Source organism: Erinaceus europaeus, chromosome X (genome assembly GCF_950295315.1).
Source record: "Erinaceus europaeus chromosome X, mEriEur2.1, whole genome shotgun sequence".
In the NCBI taxonomy this organism is placed as follows: Eukaryota; Metazoa; Chordata; class Mammalia; order Eulipotyphla; family Erinaceidae; genus Erinaceus; species Erinaceus europaeus.
This window is the reverse complement of record NC_080185.1, coordinates 47806026-47822747: the sequence shown is the minus strand read 5'-3', so window position 1 is coordinate 47822747 and position 16722 is coordinate 47806026. Positions and strand designations below refer to the sequence as shown.

Here is a 16722-nt window from a genome sequence, read left to right as displayed (position 1 = left end):
GCCTCTATATTTCAACAGCCAGGAAATGCAGGTAGGGTGTCAAAAGGAGGTGTAATCAAGAAAGGTAGACGTGCAAATTAGCCTCCCTTCCTAATGATTTTTCATTCCTTTCTTGCTTGTTAGATAATTCTGTCTTGGGAATAGGAAGGAGATCTATCACAGCCCTACTCAGACATAGAGTTTGAACTGCTAACAGGATAACTAGTGCAGCTGTGTTTAGAGACAGTGTTTCTGCCAGGACCTACTATGATTGCCAAAGATCTTCCAAGGGTGGGGGGGGTTGCCAGTTCCAGGTCATAAACGTGTTAAGCAGGCCTACACAGAAAAATACTTAACTTTTCCTGGGCAGAGTTTGTCGCCCTGTTAAGTTGCAAGGTCATTACTGTCACAAAAACATTTCAATATAGTAGCATTCAGGATGTTGCACTGGCTAGGAAGATCAAAAACCAGTTGCAGTCACCAGGGTTTTGAGGAGGAGGGTATCCCAATGGCAAGTACCTGTATCAAGACTTCCTGGTTAGATCTTCTCAGAATATCTACAACTTTATTTTTTTTTTTTTTGTAGTTAAGGTCTTAGCTCCTGCCAAGTGCAAGATCCTTGCTGTAGGCAAAAGATCTTAGAGTTACAAAGCTTCAGGATACATCACACTGAAAACACAAACACTGGGCCATAGTTGTCATCTCAAAAATTCCACTTCCAAGGAGAGGGTAGATTCGAGAAAATTCCTGTCTTACACCTGAACTCCCTTGAATGTTTGAGAAGCAAGTAGTAGATGTCTGCCACCAGCTTCCTTCATCTGTGCAGGGATCAGTGGTCCCTCCAGGACAAATTTTTTTTAAAAAAAATTAATTTAATACTGATCAACAAGACCATAAGATAAGAGTGGTAGAGTTCCCACCAGCAAAGTTTCATATCCCATTCCCTCCATTGGAAGCTTTCGTGTTCTTTATCCCTCTATGAGCATAGACCCAGGATCATTATGGGGTACAGAAGGTGCAAGTGCTGGCTTATGTAATTGCTTCTACACTGGGCAGGGGCATTGGCAAATTGATCCATACTCCGAGCCTGTTTCTGTCTTTCCCTAGTGGGGCAGGGCTCTGGAGAGGTGGAGTTCTAGGGCACATTGGTGAGTTCATCTGTCCAGTGAAGTTAGGTTGGCATCATGGCAGAATCTACAACTTGGTGACTAAAAAAGCATTAAAATATAAAGCAGAACAAATCATTTAATAATCAGGAATCTGAAGGTAAGTTATAGCTGATGAGATCTGGGGTCTCCATTATGGAAAAAACTGGTGGGTATAATTTAGGTATGGGGCTCATAACTTTACAAATTTTTTTCAGAGCCTGACAGCTAACATGCAGATGGGCCAAAGGCGCTGTCTGGGGAGATAGTATCTGAGTTGGCAACAGGACTAGAAAAATGGATCAGGGAAGAAAGTATCTCCCAAATATGGGAAAAGTATATAAAAGTATATAAATATTGTTTTTTAAAATTATTTATAAAAAACAAACACTGAGCTCACATTCTGTGGTCATGAGTAGGAATGTTCTAAGCTGCCCCAATTTCAGGACCCATCTTCCTCAGGTGCAACATAGAGTATGTTGTCAGCCTCCCTTGGGAGGATGGAACATTCTTTACTATTGTTGATCCACATTGAGGGCAATATCCTTTGGGGTTCTGAGCACTGTTCAGCTCTGGCTTATGGTGGTGCAGGGATTGAACCTGGGACTTTGGAGCCTCAGGTATAAGAGTCTGTTTGCATAACCATTATTCTATCTTCCCTCCGCCCTGCAGGTGAGATATCTTATCTGTCCTATCATTCAAATTGATGGAAAAATAAGGAGATTCTTAGATCAACAACAGTTAAAGGAATTTATCACCACTAAACCAGTACTGCAATAAACACTAAAGAGATTGATATAAGAGGAAAATAACGCCTAGCAAGATACCCAGAAAAGACAAAATGATCAAGAGAAGGAAAGTAATGATTGGTATTATTAAAATGAATTTGAGTTCTACATAGCATCAACTTAAAATGAACTCCATGCCCAAGAAGTCAAGCTCGAAATCAAAGTAAAAATACTCATAAAAGCCAAACAAGAAGAGACAAATGGTTTCCAATAAGAAAACAAAATTATATATTCAACTACAAAGAAGACAGAGAAGAGTAGAGGAACAGAGACAAATTATAAGAACACCCAGAATCCACACAGAATAATGGAAGATCTTTTAATCCCATAATTTCATGACTATTGTCTTGAACTCACCAGTCAAAAGGCAGGGTGTAACAGGAAGAATTAGGAAACACAGTACAATAATCTATAGCAAAACATTTGGGCCTCAATAACAAACACAGCTTCAACACAAAATATTAGAAAACAAACAGATGAATGTGGTTCAAAAGGAGGCAGGGATAGCTCTATAAGAACCAGTAGTACAATTTAACATTAAAAACTAATAAAAGGCCAGTGTTTTATGGAGTGATGAGGTCCTGGGCGTTGGGATCCTGGCAGCTGCTGGGGCTGCTACTTCTCTACCTCACTGCAGCCTGGAGTCCAGACTCTGCCTGTCTGGGGTGTAGCGGTGGTGGACTCTTTTCGCAGCCCTAAGTGTTGACTCAGCCACTAATGGCCAAGTTCTTCCACCACAACCAGTGGGCCAAGCTCTTCTAGGCAAAGCATCATGAAGGCTTCACAAACTGGCCGAGTCCCATGTCTTAGTGTTGGGAAATTGTGAGGTTATGGTTGAGCTTGGCAGGGCTTGACTTGAGGGGACATCCATCCTCTCATCTTATCAGACTCCCTGCCTCACAAAGCACCCTGCATTCCTGATACTATGGCCTACTCCCTTATTATCTACATAATCATTGTTTTGCCTGAAAGATCTCCACTCATTCCATTCCTTTGATCTATCTTCTTTCTGCCCTCAAGACCCTCCCTGCCTGAAGGGTAGTATTATTAATCCTACCAGTTAAAACCCAAAACCCTCACAACAGTTGCTAAGGAAGTTCGTACATTTCCCAGGCCCCTTTTGCCTTTCTCCACCCCTTTCCAAACCACGTCAAGCCATTTCCATTTCTGACTTGCCACTTCTGGGTCTGCTTTTTAAAAGCCTTGGCTCTCTGATCAATAAAGAATTGAATTGCCTCTCCACCATAAGCTCTGTTCATGAATCATCTCCCTCACATCGCTAAGTGAGTAGCAGCCCAGGCTGGTTCCAGTCACGTTCTCTCCAACCCAGAGAGTATGCACCTGAGAAGAGGCACCCCCACGCTATCCTGGCATCTTGGAACTGGAACTCTAAGGATCTTGGTGCCCATCGTGATTTGGTTGGTGAGTTGGGAACAGCCATCCACAAGAGGAACATACATTATGGACTCTATCACTCACTCTTAGAGTGGTTCCATCCACTCTACCTACTTTATAAGAAAAATAACTGCAAAACACAACTTTTTGTTCATGCAAAAACATTGCCAGAGCTATATGACCTCGTCAACAGGTACAAACCTGACTTCATTTGGTCTGATGGAGAATGGGAATTCCCTTATACATACTGGAACTCCACAGAGTTTCTTTCTTGGCTCTACAGTGACAGCCCAGTCAAAGATGTGGTAGTAGTAAATGACCGATGGGGTCAGAACTGCTCCTGTCACCATGGAGGATACTACAACTGCAAAGACAAATTCAAGCCAGAGCACTTACCAGATCACAAGTGGGAGATGTGCACCAGAGTAGACCGGTTGTCCTGGGGCTATCACGGCAACATGGTCATGTCTGAAATTGCAAGTGAATCGGAAATCATTTCAGAATTGGTCCAGATGGTAAGTCTGGGAGGCAACTATCTTCTCAATACTGGATCTACTGAAGATGGACTTATTGCTCCCATCTTCCAAGAGAGGCTTCTTGCTGTTGGGAAGTGGCTGAGCATCAGTGGAAGAAGAAGTGGAGAGGCTATCTATGTCTATAAGCCATGGAAAGTACAATTGGAAAAAAACACAGCATCTCTGTGGTATACCATGAAAGAATCAGCTGTTTGTGCCATTTTCCTGCAATGGCCAGAAAGTTGATTCTTATACCTTGAATCCCCTATAAATACCTTACTTACAAGAATAACAATGTTGGGAATCCAAAAAGAACTGAAGTGGACCACAGATCCCTCTGAAGGGCTCCTTATTAAGCTGCCCCAGATCCCACCATCTGCTCTCCCAGTTGAATATGGTTGGACTATAAAGCTGGCAGGAGTGCAGTAATCACTTGAATCCATGCATAAAGGACACTGCCTTCTGTTTGCTGCTTTTATTTTCTTCTTATAGCACCATCATTGTCAGAAACTACTGCTCTCCACCAGATAGCTTTTCCAACCCATTTTAATGAAGGAACTGAGTACATTATACAGACACCACAAATGAATAAAAGCTATGAGATTCCTTGCTAGCATCTCTCTCTCTCTCTTTCATCTGTAGCATAAGGAACTAATCGGTTAATTTCTGAGTTCATCCATTGCGAAATTTGGAATTTAACTACAATGTAAATGCCACTAAATTCTGTGTTTGATAAACGATTTGCTGAAGCAACAACTTCACATAAAGAATAGGTCATGTCATCCTGCTTCCTGTTGGGAGGAGGTAAATATATATATATTTTTTCTGACAAGCTCAATCATATGTAATTTATTGGCATCAGTGTTACCAACATGCCCTCAAGTTACCTCAAAGATGTGAAGAACTAGAGGTGAGGAATGGGGCTTCCTAGGCTGCTAATATTCAGCTCTTCAGAAGTTTCTAAAGCAAAATAAGTCTGAGATAAAGTATGTTAATAGTGATACTATAAAGAAAAGGAATATTATCTGCCATGTTCTTTAAAATATCAAATAAATTTTGTATGCAAAATAAAAAAACTAATAAAAGACAGTGATGGACATTAAATAGTGACTAAGGTATTAATCAATCAAGATAATTTATCAATTACTAACATTTATATAATAAAGGGAAAAATATATATAAGCATTGTATGGATGATCTTACTCATAGAAGTTGAAATATAAGAACAGAAGGGAAAACACTAAGCAGAACTTGGACTGGAGTTGGTGTATTGCTCTAAAGTAACAGACTCTGGAGTGGGGGTCCTGCAACACGATGGCAAAGGAGGACCTAGTGGAGGTTGAATTGTTGTGAAGATTGGGAAATGTTATGCATGTACAAACTACTGTATTTTATTGTCCACTGTAAACCATTAACCCCAAACAAAGAAATTTTATAGAAAGCATTATAAAGCAAAGGAAAAACACTAAGATATACATAAAGCATCAGGTGGTGGTGCACCTGGTTGAGTGTATATGTTATAATGTGCAAAGACCCAGGTTTAAGCACCCAGTCTCCACTGCAAGGGGAAGCTTCACAAGTGGTGAAACAGTGCTGCAAGTGTGGCCCTATCTTTCTCCTTCTCTATCTCCTACTTCTCCTTTCTTTCTTTCTTTCTTTCTTTCTTTCTTTCTTTCTTTCTTTCTTTCTTTCTTCCTTCCTTCCTTCCTTCCTTTCTTCCTTTCTTTCTCTCTTTCTTTCTCTTTCTTTCTTCCTTTCTTTTAGGATAGAGAGAAATGGAGACAGAAGGGGGAGACAGAGAGGGGAGAGAAAGATAGACACCTGCAGACCTATTTCACCACTTGAATCAACTCCCCTGTAGGTGGGGAGCAGGGGCTCAATGGGGATCCTTACATCGGTTTGCACCACCTGCACTTAACCTGCTGCACTACTGCCCGACTCCCTCCCTCTTGATTTCTGTGTCTACCCAATAAGTAAAAAAATGAATCAAATATTTAAAAAAACAAATTAATCATTAAATATGTATATAAAGCATCTATTAAAAGTGCTAAAGAGACAAATTTCCAGATACATGATAACACGGGATTTTAACATTCCATTCTCCCAGTGGAAAGATCTGTCACACAGAAAATCAGTCATGAAACAAGAGTCCTGAAAGAAGAGGTACAAAGGTTAGACTTTACTGGCTTTTCAGCCCCTTATCCCCCAAATATGAAAACACATTATTTTTTGGTGGGGATATGGTACTTTGGTGGTACATATGGTGTGGAACTATATATTATGAACTTACAATCTTGGAACATACTAATAATATAAAATAAAAAGATTAAAAATAAATTATTTTCTTAAAAGAGAAAAAAACAACTTATCTTTTAGTACACATGAAACATTCTCAAAGGTAGACCATACACTGTGACACAAAACAAATATCAACAATTTCAGGAAATCTGAAATCATATCAAATATCTTTTCAGATCACAAAGAAATCAAACTAGAAATCAACTACAATGACAAGGTTGGAGGAACTCAAACATGGATACTTAACAATAGGCTATTAAATAACTATTGAGTCCAGTTTGAAATTAAAGGGGAATTTTGAAAATTCCTGAATACAAATGAAAATCAAGATATGAAGTATCCGAATCAATGGCACATAGCAACAACAATACTAAAAGAGAAGTTTCAAGCAATACAGGCCTATGCCAGAAAATAAAAGAGGTCAAATATAGCTAAGCCTCACCTAGTGAACTAATTGTTTAGTAATAGCTAGGAGTTGTCAGCAGCTCTTGATAAATTGGTAGTGTGAAGATAGATGCATGAAGACTTTGGTCATGGTCTTATCTCACATAATCTCTCTCAGCCATTCCTGTATTCAGTCTGTATACACAACACCAGCATTTTTCTTCTGTGGATTTGTATATATTGTGCACCCAACAATGTAATTTATTTCCTCTCATTTTCATTACAGTACAGTATACATTATACTGTTAAGCAGACATTTTTCTCTGTTTTTCTTTTTGTTCAAATTTATTTATAAAAAGTAAACACTGACAAAGCCATAGGATAAGAGGGGTACTACTCCACACAGTTCCCACCACCAGAACTCTGTATCCCATGCCCTCCCTTGATAGCTTTCCTATTCTTTATCCCTCTGGGAGTATGGACCCAAGATCATGTGGGATGCAGAAGGTGGAAGGTCTGGCCTCTGTAATTGCTCCCCCGTTGAACATGGGCGTTGACAGGTCGATCCATACACCCAGCCTGCCTCTCTCTTTCCCTACTGTGGCAGGATTCTGGGGAATTGGAGCTCCAGGACACATTGATGGGGTTGTCTGTCCAGGGAAGTCCAGTTGGCATCACTCTAGCATCTGGAATATGGTGGCTAAAAAGAGAGTTAACATATAAAGCCAAACAAAACAAATTGTTGATTAATCATTTACCTAAAGGCTGGAATAGAGCGGATGAAGAGTTGGGGGGAATCTCCATTTTGTAGATAGCTAGTAGGCATATTTTAGTTATATTCCAAAGAACCTGTAGCTATACTAGTTGTTGTTTTTTTTTTTTTTTCCCTGAGCCTGAAATCTGATATACAGGTGGATCCAAGTTTTTGTCTGGGGAGATGATGTCATGACTGGACAAAGGACCAGAAAGCTGGAGCAGGGAAGAGAGTAGCTCCCAAATACGGGAAAGGGGTATAAATATTGACTGTAAACTCCATCAGTGTGATCTGATGTGGGGCCCATATTCAGCTTAGGAGCTTATGTGACCTCTGCATCCCTGTAGATCTAAGCTCACATTCTGTGGTCATGAGTAGGAACGTTCCAAGCTGCCACAATAGCAGGACCCATCTTCCTCAGATAAAAGACTGTTGTCCAGTCTCCCTTCAGAGGATGGAACATTCTCTACTGTTGTTGATCCACATTGAAGGCAAGGTCCTATGGGGACTCACAAAGGTGTCTGTTTTGTTGTTCCTGATAGAGATGACTGGTAACAATAAAGTGAAGGATTTTTTCGAGGTCTACACCCATCAGGTCTGTTTGGGAATCTCAGGACTCCCTGACTAGGGCCCCAGCTGATGAGGTGGCCTGACAGTGACTAAAGAGTCATCCTTAAAGTATGCCAGTCTCTTGCCCTTATTCAGCTTTTGCAGTCCTTGCTTCGATAAGGTTAGCTTTGTAGTGAGTGAGGGAAGTGTAATAGGAAGTAGGTAAGGAGGGTATCTAAATCTAAGCAGACAATATTTCATTCACCAGTCCCAACCTAATCAATTGCAAGGAGTACCACCTCAGCATGCTTCACTTCAGACTCTGTCCAGAAACTTCAGGCATGGAATGTCAACCCTTTATCCTTATTAGTTGGGTAAGACCTTTCTTTTCTTAGAATTCTCCAATTCAATTTCAGGTGGTTCACTACCTAACAAAGTCCCAAAACCTAGATATAGACCAGGTCCCATGAGATAGAGCATACGTTCACATGTATCCATAAATTCGGGCAAAATATATACCTGAAAGCAAAAGTACAGGATAGTCTGCAGTGAGCCAATATAAAGTTCATAATGAAATAATGTCTATGTAGACATTTTAAAAAGTATTTAAAAAGTCATCAATGATGCAAAGTTAATAATAAACTAAAGATGATTGAAAAGCCCTATGCCTAGGGGACTGGGTGGTGGTGCACCTGGGTGAGTATACATGTTATTGTGCTTAAGGACCCAGTTCAAGCCCAGGTCCCCACCTGCAGGGGGAAGTTTCACAAGTGGTGAGGCTGTGTTGCAGGTATCTATCTATCTATCTATCTATCTATCTATCTATCTATCTATCTACGTCTCTCTATCTCCCTGTTCCCTCTTGATTTCTGGCTATCTCTATCCAACAAATAAATAAACATAATTTAAGGAAAAAGAAAAATGCCATGTCTGGAATACCAGTGAAGGATATTTCCTTTTTTATTAGCAATTTTGTTTATCAGGAATGGAATTCAGTCACTAAGGATTACCTATAAAAACAGTAATCTCAAATCTGAAGGAACTTCAAAAAGAAATTCAAAGTTAGTAGAAAGAGGGAAAGAAATTCAAGCAGAAGTAACTGACATTGAAAGCAAACAAGAAAAACAGTACAAAAGATCAATGAAACTAAGAGTTTATTTTTAATGTTTTGTTTTTATTATTATTTAATATTGATTTACAAGGTTGTAAGGCCTATAATTATAATAGGAGTGTAATTCCATTCAGTTACTACCACCAGAGTCTGTGTCCCATCCCCTCCATTGGAAACTTCCCTATTGTTTTTCCTTCTGGAAGTATGGACCAAAATTAAGAGTTTATTCTTTTTTTTTTTTTCTAAAAAGGAGCCATTAAAAAAACCATAGGACATATCTCTGTATCCCATGCCCTCCCCTGATAGCTTTCCTATTCTTTATCCCTCTGGGAGTATGGACCCAAGGTCATTGTGGGATGCAGAAGGTGGAAGGTCTGGCTTCTGGAATTGCTTCCCCGCTGAACATGGGCATTGACTGTTCGATCCATGTCTGAGGCTGCCTCTCTCTTTCCCTAGTAGGCTGGGTCTCTGTGGTAGTGGAGCTCCAGGACACACTGGTGAAGTCGTTTGTCGAGGGAAGTCTGGTCGGCATCATGCTGGCATCTGGAACCTGGTGGCTGAAAAGAGAGTTAACATACAAAGCCAAACAAACTGTTGAACAATCATGGATCTAAAGGCTGGAATAGTGCAGATGAAGTGTTGGGGGGTACTCACTGCAGACCATTGTGTACTTTTGCTTTCAGGTATATATTTTGCTCTAGTTTATGGATACGTGTGAACATATGCTTTATCTCATGAGACTGGTCTATATCTAGGTTTTGGGACTTTGTTAGGAAGTGAACCACCTAGAATAGAATTAGAGAATACTATGAAAGGAAAGGTCTCACCAGAGTAATGAAGATGAAGGGTTGTCATTCCACACCTGAAGTAAAGAGTTTATTCTTTAAATGAGTAAACAAAATTGATGAACTTTTACCCAGTTCAGTAAGAAAAAAATAAGTAGACCAAATAAATAGGATGAGGAATGAAAGAAGAGAAATTACAGCAGGTACCTCAGAAATACAAAACACCTTAAGTCAGTACTAAGAAAAATTGTATCATTAGGATGGATAACATAGAAGAAATTAACAGATTTTTAGAATCATACAGGCTCCAAACACTGAAGCAGGAAGAAACAGAAACATCAAACATACCAGATAAAAGCAAAGAAATTTAAAGTATACTCTCAATTCTCCCCAAAAACAAAAGTTCAGGATTAGATAGTCTTAGTAGTTAGTTTCACCAAATCTTCAAAGATGTCCTATAGTTCGTGTGTTTCAAAAGAAGAAGAAGAAAGAAGAAGGAGAAGGGGGAGGAGGAGGAGGAAGAGGAGGAGGACTAGGAGAAGGAGGAGGACTAGGAGGAGGAGGAGGAGGAAGAGGAGAAGGAGAAGAAGGAGGAGGTGGAGGAGGAGGAGGAGGAGAAGGAGAAGGAGAAGCAGCAGCAGCTAAGGGAATACTCTAAAATGGTTTCTATGTGGCCAAAATTATCCTTATCCAAAAAAAAAAAAAAAAAAAAACAGACCAATATGCCTTATGTACATAAATGATAAGATCAGCAACAAAATTTTCTTTTTTTTTATTTAAGAAAGGATTAATTAACAAAACCATAGGGTAGGAGGGGTACAATTCCATACAATTCCCACCACCCAATCTCCATTTCCCACCCCCTCCCCTGATAGCTTTCCCATTCTCTATCCCTCTGGGAGCATGGACCCAGGGTCATTGTGGGTCAGCAACAAAATTTTCATAAGTAAGATATAGCATTGCAATAAAAAGATTGTTCATTATGACCAAGTCAGATTCATGCTAGGCACACTCAGTAAATTCAACATATGTTAATAAATTAATATAATTCAACATGTTAGCAAAAGAAAATCCAAAAATCACATGATTGTTTCAATACATGCAATCAAAGTTTGCAATAAGATTTGACATTTGTTCATGTAGAAAAAAGAAGACTAAAAATTGGAGATAACTTTACACCTGTGAGAATATCATACAGCAGAAAGGATAGAAATGACAAATGCTGGAGAGGATGTGGAAGAAAAAAAACGGACACTTCTTCACTGCTGGTGATAGTGCAAAATGGTCCAACAATTGTGGAAAGCAATTTGTACATTTATTAGGACATTAGGAATGGACCTATCCTACTACCCATCAATTCCTGTCCTGGGGATTTGTCCAAAGGAGACAGAAACACCTATCAGAAAAGATCTGTGTATACATATGTTCATAGCAGCACAGTTTATAATTGCCAGAACCTGGAAGCAACCCAGATGTCCAATATCAGATGAGCGGCCAAAAGAATTGTGATATATATTACTCAGCTGTTAAAAATAATGAGGTTGTCTCCTTTGCATCCTCTTGAATGAAACTTGAGGACATCATATTGAGTGAGATAAGCTAAAAAGAGAAGGACGAATTCCAAATGATCTCGCTTATTAGCGGCACTTAGTCAAGTAGGGATGGGGGGCGAGCACAAAGTGAAACATAGATTGGACATGGCATACTGGACCAAACCGAAGGACTCTGGAGAGGGAGTGGGAGGGAGGATAGGAAGAAAACTTTGGGGGCCTAGTACGTAATGAAATTGTATGCATATGTTAATGATTGCACTGTAAAGCATTACCCCCCTCAATAAAAAATTAATTACAAAAAGTTGGGACTAGGAGAAACACATCTCAACTTAGTAAAGGCTATGTACACCAAATCCATAGGCAACACTGTACTTAAAATGTTTCTGGAAGCCCTGTCCATATCAATTAGGCAAGAAACAGAAATAAAATTATCCAAATAAAAAAAGAAAAAAAGAAAAATAATCACTACTGTCAGATGGCATGACAACATAGTCCCTAAAGTGTCAAATAAAATTATTAGAAGCAATAAGGCAATATAGGAAAGTGCTAGGTTACAAAATTAATGTATAAAAATCAATGCTATTTCTTTGTTGCTGTTTTTTTTACATTTTCTTATACTGTTTTTTTTCTATTTATAAAAAGGAAACATTGACAAAACCATAGGATAAGAGGGGTACAACTCCACACAATTCCCACCACCAGATCTCTGTATCCCATCCTTTCCCCTGATAGCTTTCCTATTCTTTAACCTTCTGGGAGTATGGACCCAAGGTCATTGTGGGATGCAGAAGGTGGAAGGTCTGGTTTCTGTAATTGCTTCCCCACTGAACATGGGTATTGACAGGTAGATCCATACTCCCAGGCTGCCTCTCTCTTTTCCTAGTAGGGTAGCTCTGGGGAAGTGGAGCTCTAGGACACACTGGTGGAGTTGTCTGTCCAGGGAAGTCTGGTTGGTATCATGCTAGTATCTGGGACCTGGTGGCTGAAAAAAGAGTTAACATACGAAGACAAACAAATTGCTGAACAATCACAAGCCTAAAGGCTGGAATAGTGCAGATGAATAGTTGGGGGGTACTCCATTTTGTAGATAGCTAGTAGGCATATTTTAGTTATATTCCAAAGGGCCTGTGGCTATACTGTTTTTTTTGTTTGTTTGTTTGTTTAATGCTTCTTTAATTTTCCTGCAGATGGCACTATAGTTTTAGTGTCAGAACTCACTTTTATTTGTATGGTGATGGTGAGCTTCTATTGGTGCCATATTTTCTCACATGGTGCTAGGACTCAAAACCTGGATGGCATGCATAGCAAGATAGGCCTCCTAGACTAGGAGTATGGATCGACCAGTCAACGCTCATGTTCAGCAGGGAAGCAATTACAGAAGCCAGACCTTCCAACTTCTGCAACCCACAATGACCCTGGGTCCATGCTCCCAGAGGGATAGAGAATGGGAAAGCTATCAGGGGAGGGGATGGGATATGGAGATCTGGTGGTGGTGGGAATTGTGTGGAGTTGTACCCCTCCTATCCTATGGTTTTGTTAAGGTCTCTTTTTTAAAATAAATAAATAATAAATAAATAAATAAACAAAATAAAATTTAAAAAGATAGGCCTCCTACAGGGACAAATATCTCTTGGATCCAGGGATTATTTGTCAAGAATGTTTCATTGTTTTTCAACATCATCCAATATTCAAGATATATGACAATATAATTTATGGTCCACCCAGGAAAAAAGGAACTACTTTGGGTCTTTCAGAGAAAATTTAGAAACTGTACTTATTAGTTAGAAGATAGGTACACTAAGGAACCAAACAAGAGAAATGAAGGCAACTGAAAGATTAGGAATGATAGGAAATAGTGCTCTTGCTCTTGTGAAAAAGTGACAAAATATCCATTGTCTGGAATACTGTAGGAGTTAAAATTAGTGGTTAAAACAGGGCCTTGTTATGCATGTACAAATTATTGTACTTACTGTTGAATGTAAAACATTAATTCCCCAGTAAAAATTAGTACAAAAAATAAATAAACAGGGCCAGAGAGAAGGATTGAATACAAGCAGACAGATGTAAGCCTATACAGGGGAATCAGTCACTGTTAAGCATATTACAGTAAGCAGAGGAGGGGTAGAAATAGTTCTTTTTGGTTTCTAACATTCTTCAGTGTTCTCTTGCCTCTCATTTATCCAACCCTCTTAGAAAGGAACATGCAAAAATACCTAGGAAAGATAATTTGTCTTGGTATAGACTAGTACATATAAATAAATTATAATAAAATCATGTAACTGGTCAACACAATGACCACAGCTAATGCAACAATTAATAGACAATCGTGCCCAAATATGGGAAATAGAGTTTTTATATTTTTCCATAATTTGACCAGTTTTAAATTCATACAGATTAGTATTCTACTTACTGATCTGATTTCAGAGATTATTGATACCAGAAAAATATGTCCTAGGCAGCAATCATAGACATTTCAGTATTGGTAACTTCTTAAAATTGTGTAGCAATAACTGGACACCGAATGGCTTATGTGAAAACAGAAACTGATTTAAAAAGAATCAAAACAAGGAACAGAAGACAAAATACTCAGTATTATGTCAGGAAATGAATTGGGATTTTTGACTAGGTATTTTGGGAACTTACTTTAGTGCTCCAATTACAACATCCCCTAAAATAAGTTCACATTACCACCCAAAAGGAAATAAATGTGATGGACTAAATGACAGGTTACCTGAGGCCTGTGATTTAAATGGGCTTGTCTTACATGCTTACACTTGCTAACGCTGTTTGACATATAGTTATTTTGTCTGGATGAATAGGGAAGGTAGACACCACAATGGGTATTTATTGTCTAGCATTAAGTTGATTCTGAACAGTATTCTATTTTCTTGGCCCCATCCTATGTCATGCTACTCATCACTTAAATTTTCCCACAGCTTTATCTACCTTTTCATACCACTGTTGAATGACAGGAGAAACTTATTTAACTCTGAATGTAGATCACAACATAGATTTGAATTCGTCAATCTATTTAGTATTAGCTTGAAGACTCGGTTATTTCTTTGTTATGTGCACAGATGCCCCACTGTGAAGACATTGATGGAAGTTCCATTTATAGATGCTGAAAGATTTATGTACACTCATTTTTTATCCAGCAAGTATATGACATCAATATAAGTAAAAGACATGTTTCTTCTGATTACTCTGTTTTTATATAAAAATTTATAGAATAAGCCATATTTCAGGCTGAGGATTCTCAAATGTCTGTATATCAGCCCGTGATGAATGAGTAGCTTTATAAGTTACCAGGTAAATTAGTTTAAATAAACAAATCAAACTTGATTCCTGGGTTATTTTCATGTTCCAGAATCCCACCTAGAATACTGTGTTATGCTTAGTTATGATATCTGTTATGGACTGTGTCTCTCCAAAATTCATATGTGGAAACACTAACTCAATATCCATTTACTTACTGGGACTGGGTGGAGTTCAGGAATTTTTGTTTCAGAATCTTTCCTAACATTTCTGATAATTAGCCATGTTTATGAAGTAATATTTCTGTGTAATTCATACAGTCTTTAAAGGTACCCAGAACATTCTTGTTTGTTTTTTAATATTTTATTTATTTATTGGATAGAGACAGAGATAAATTGAGAAGGAGAGGGGAGATAAAGAAAGAGGAAAGAGAGACACCTGCAGCACTGATTCACTGCTCATGAAGCTTGCTCTCTGCAGGTGGGAACGATGGGTTTTAACCTGGATCCTTGTGCATTGTAGCATATGTGCTCTACTGGGTTTAACAGCACTTGACTCGTACCATTGGTTTAGCTTTAAGACATTATCAATATTGAACCAACAGACAATTTGATCATATATAGAAAATTTCTTAAAAACGTATCTAAATTGTTATAGTCAAGAAGTGCTTAAGGTTAATAAACATGGTGTACAATCTTGGAACAGAAAAAAGAATATTATACTAAAACTAAGGAAATCAGCATACATTATATACCTTGCTAAGAATCCAACAATATTGACATCACTGGTTTCCTAGTGAAATGACCCAGTGAGATATTCCTACAGCAAAGCTCAACATCAACAAGCCCCCAACATGTATATCCAGAGATTCTAATTTCCTCACTTATCAACATTTTCTTTTTTTTAATTATCTTTAATTATTTATTGGATAGAGACAGCCAGAAATTGAGAGGGAAGGGAATGGCAAAGAGGGAGAAAGACAGCAAGACACCTGCAGCCCTGTTTCACCACTCGTGAAGCTTTCCCCCTGCGGGTGGGGACCAGAGGCTTGAATCCAGGTCCTTGCACACTGTAACATGTGTGCTCAACCAAGTTCACCATCCCCTGGCCCCACTTTCCATTATTTTCTCTTGAAACTTTGTGTCTTCCCTTTCAGGTTTGTTTCTTAAGTTCCCCTTATATGTAAGATTATCTGGTATTTGTTCTCTTTTTGACTTTTCCCACTTACATAATACCTTCAAGTTCCATCCAAGACGAAACAAAGGAGATGACTTCATTTTTTATAGCTGAGTAGAATTCCATTATGTATCTATACCACCATTTTCCTAGCCACTCATCTATCACTGGACATCTTGGTTGTTTCCAAGATTAGGCATTGCAAACTGTGCTTCTATGAATATATGTATACATAGATCTCTTTGGATGGGTTTGTTTGTTACCTCTGGAAATATCCTAAGGAAAGGAGTTGCTGGGTCATAGTGTAGGTCTACTTCTAGCCTTCTCACTGATCTTCAGACTGATCTCCACAGGGGTTGGACCAATTTACATTCCTACCATTAGTGCAGGAGGGTTCCTTTGTTCCCAGAACCTCTCCAGCATTTATTCTTTCTGATATATGACATTCTCACAGGAGTGAGGTGGTACCTCACTGTTGTTTTTATTTGCATTTCTCTGACAATCAATGACTTGGAACATGTTTTCATATATTTGTTGGTCTTTTGCATCTCTTATTTGGTGAATATTTGGTTCATATCCTGTCCCCAATTTTTGATGGGCTTGTTTTTTCTTATTTTTGCTGAATTTGGTAAGTTCTATAGTACTTTGGTTATTTGTTTGATGTGTGGCATGCAAAAATCTTCTCCTACTCCAAGAATAATCTCTCTCTCTGTTTTAATCATGGTACTTTTTGCTGTGCAGAAGCTTTCCTGCTTGATGTAATCCCATTGCTTTATTTTTGGTTTCTGTTTTCCTTGTGATTGGTTCTGAGTTATTAAAGATGCTTCAAAAGCTTACATCAAAAACAAAAAGAGTTCTGTCAATGTTTTCCTCTAAATATTTGATGGTTTCTCATCTGATATCTGAACCTTCGATTCATTTAGAATTTACTTTGTCCCTGGTGAGATATAGTGGTCCAGTTTCATTCTTCTGCATGTTCCAATCCAATTTTCCCAATACCATTTGTTAAAGAGACTCCCCTTACTACATTTAATG

The 16722-nt window shown here is 38.6% G+C and overlaps 1 pseudogene; it reads left to right on the top strand.

Annotated features, from left to right (window-relative positions):
* The first annotated feature begins 418 nt into the window (after positions 1 to 418).
* Positions 419 to 4337, top strand: LOC103122657 (tissue alpha-L-fucosidase-like; annotated as a pseudogene).
* Positions 4338 to 16722: the final 12385 nt, after the last annotated feature.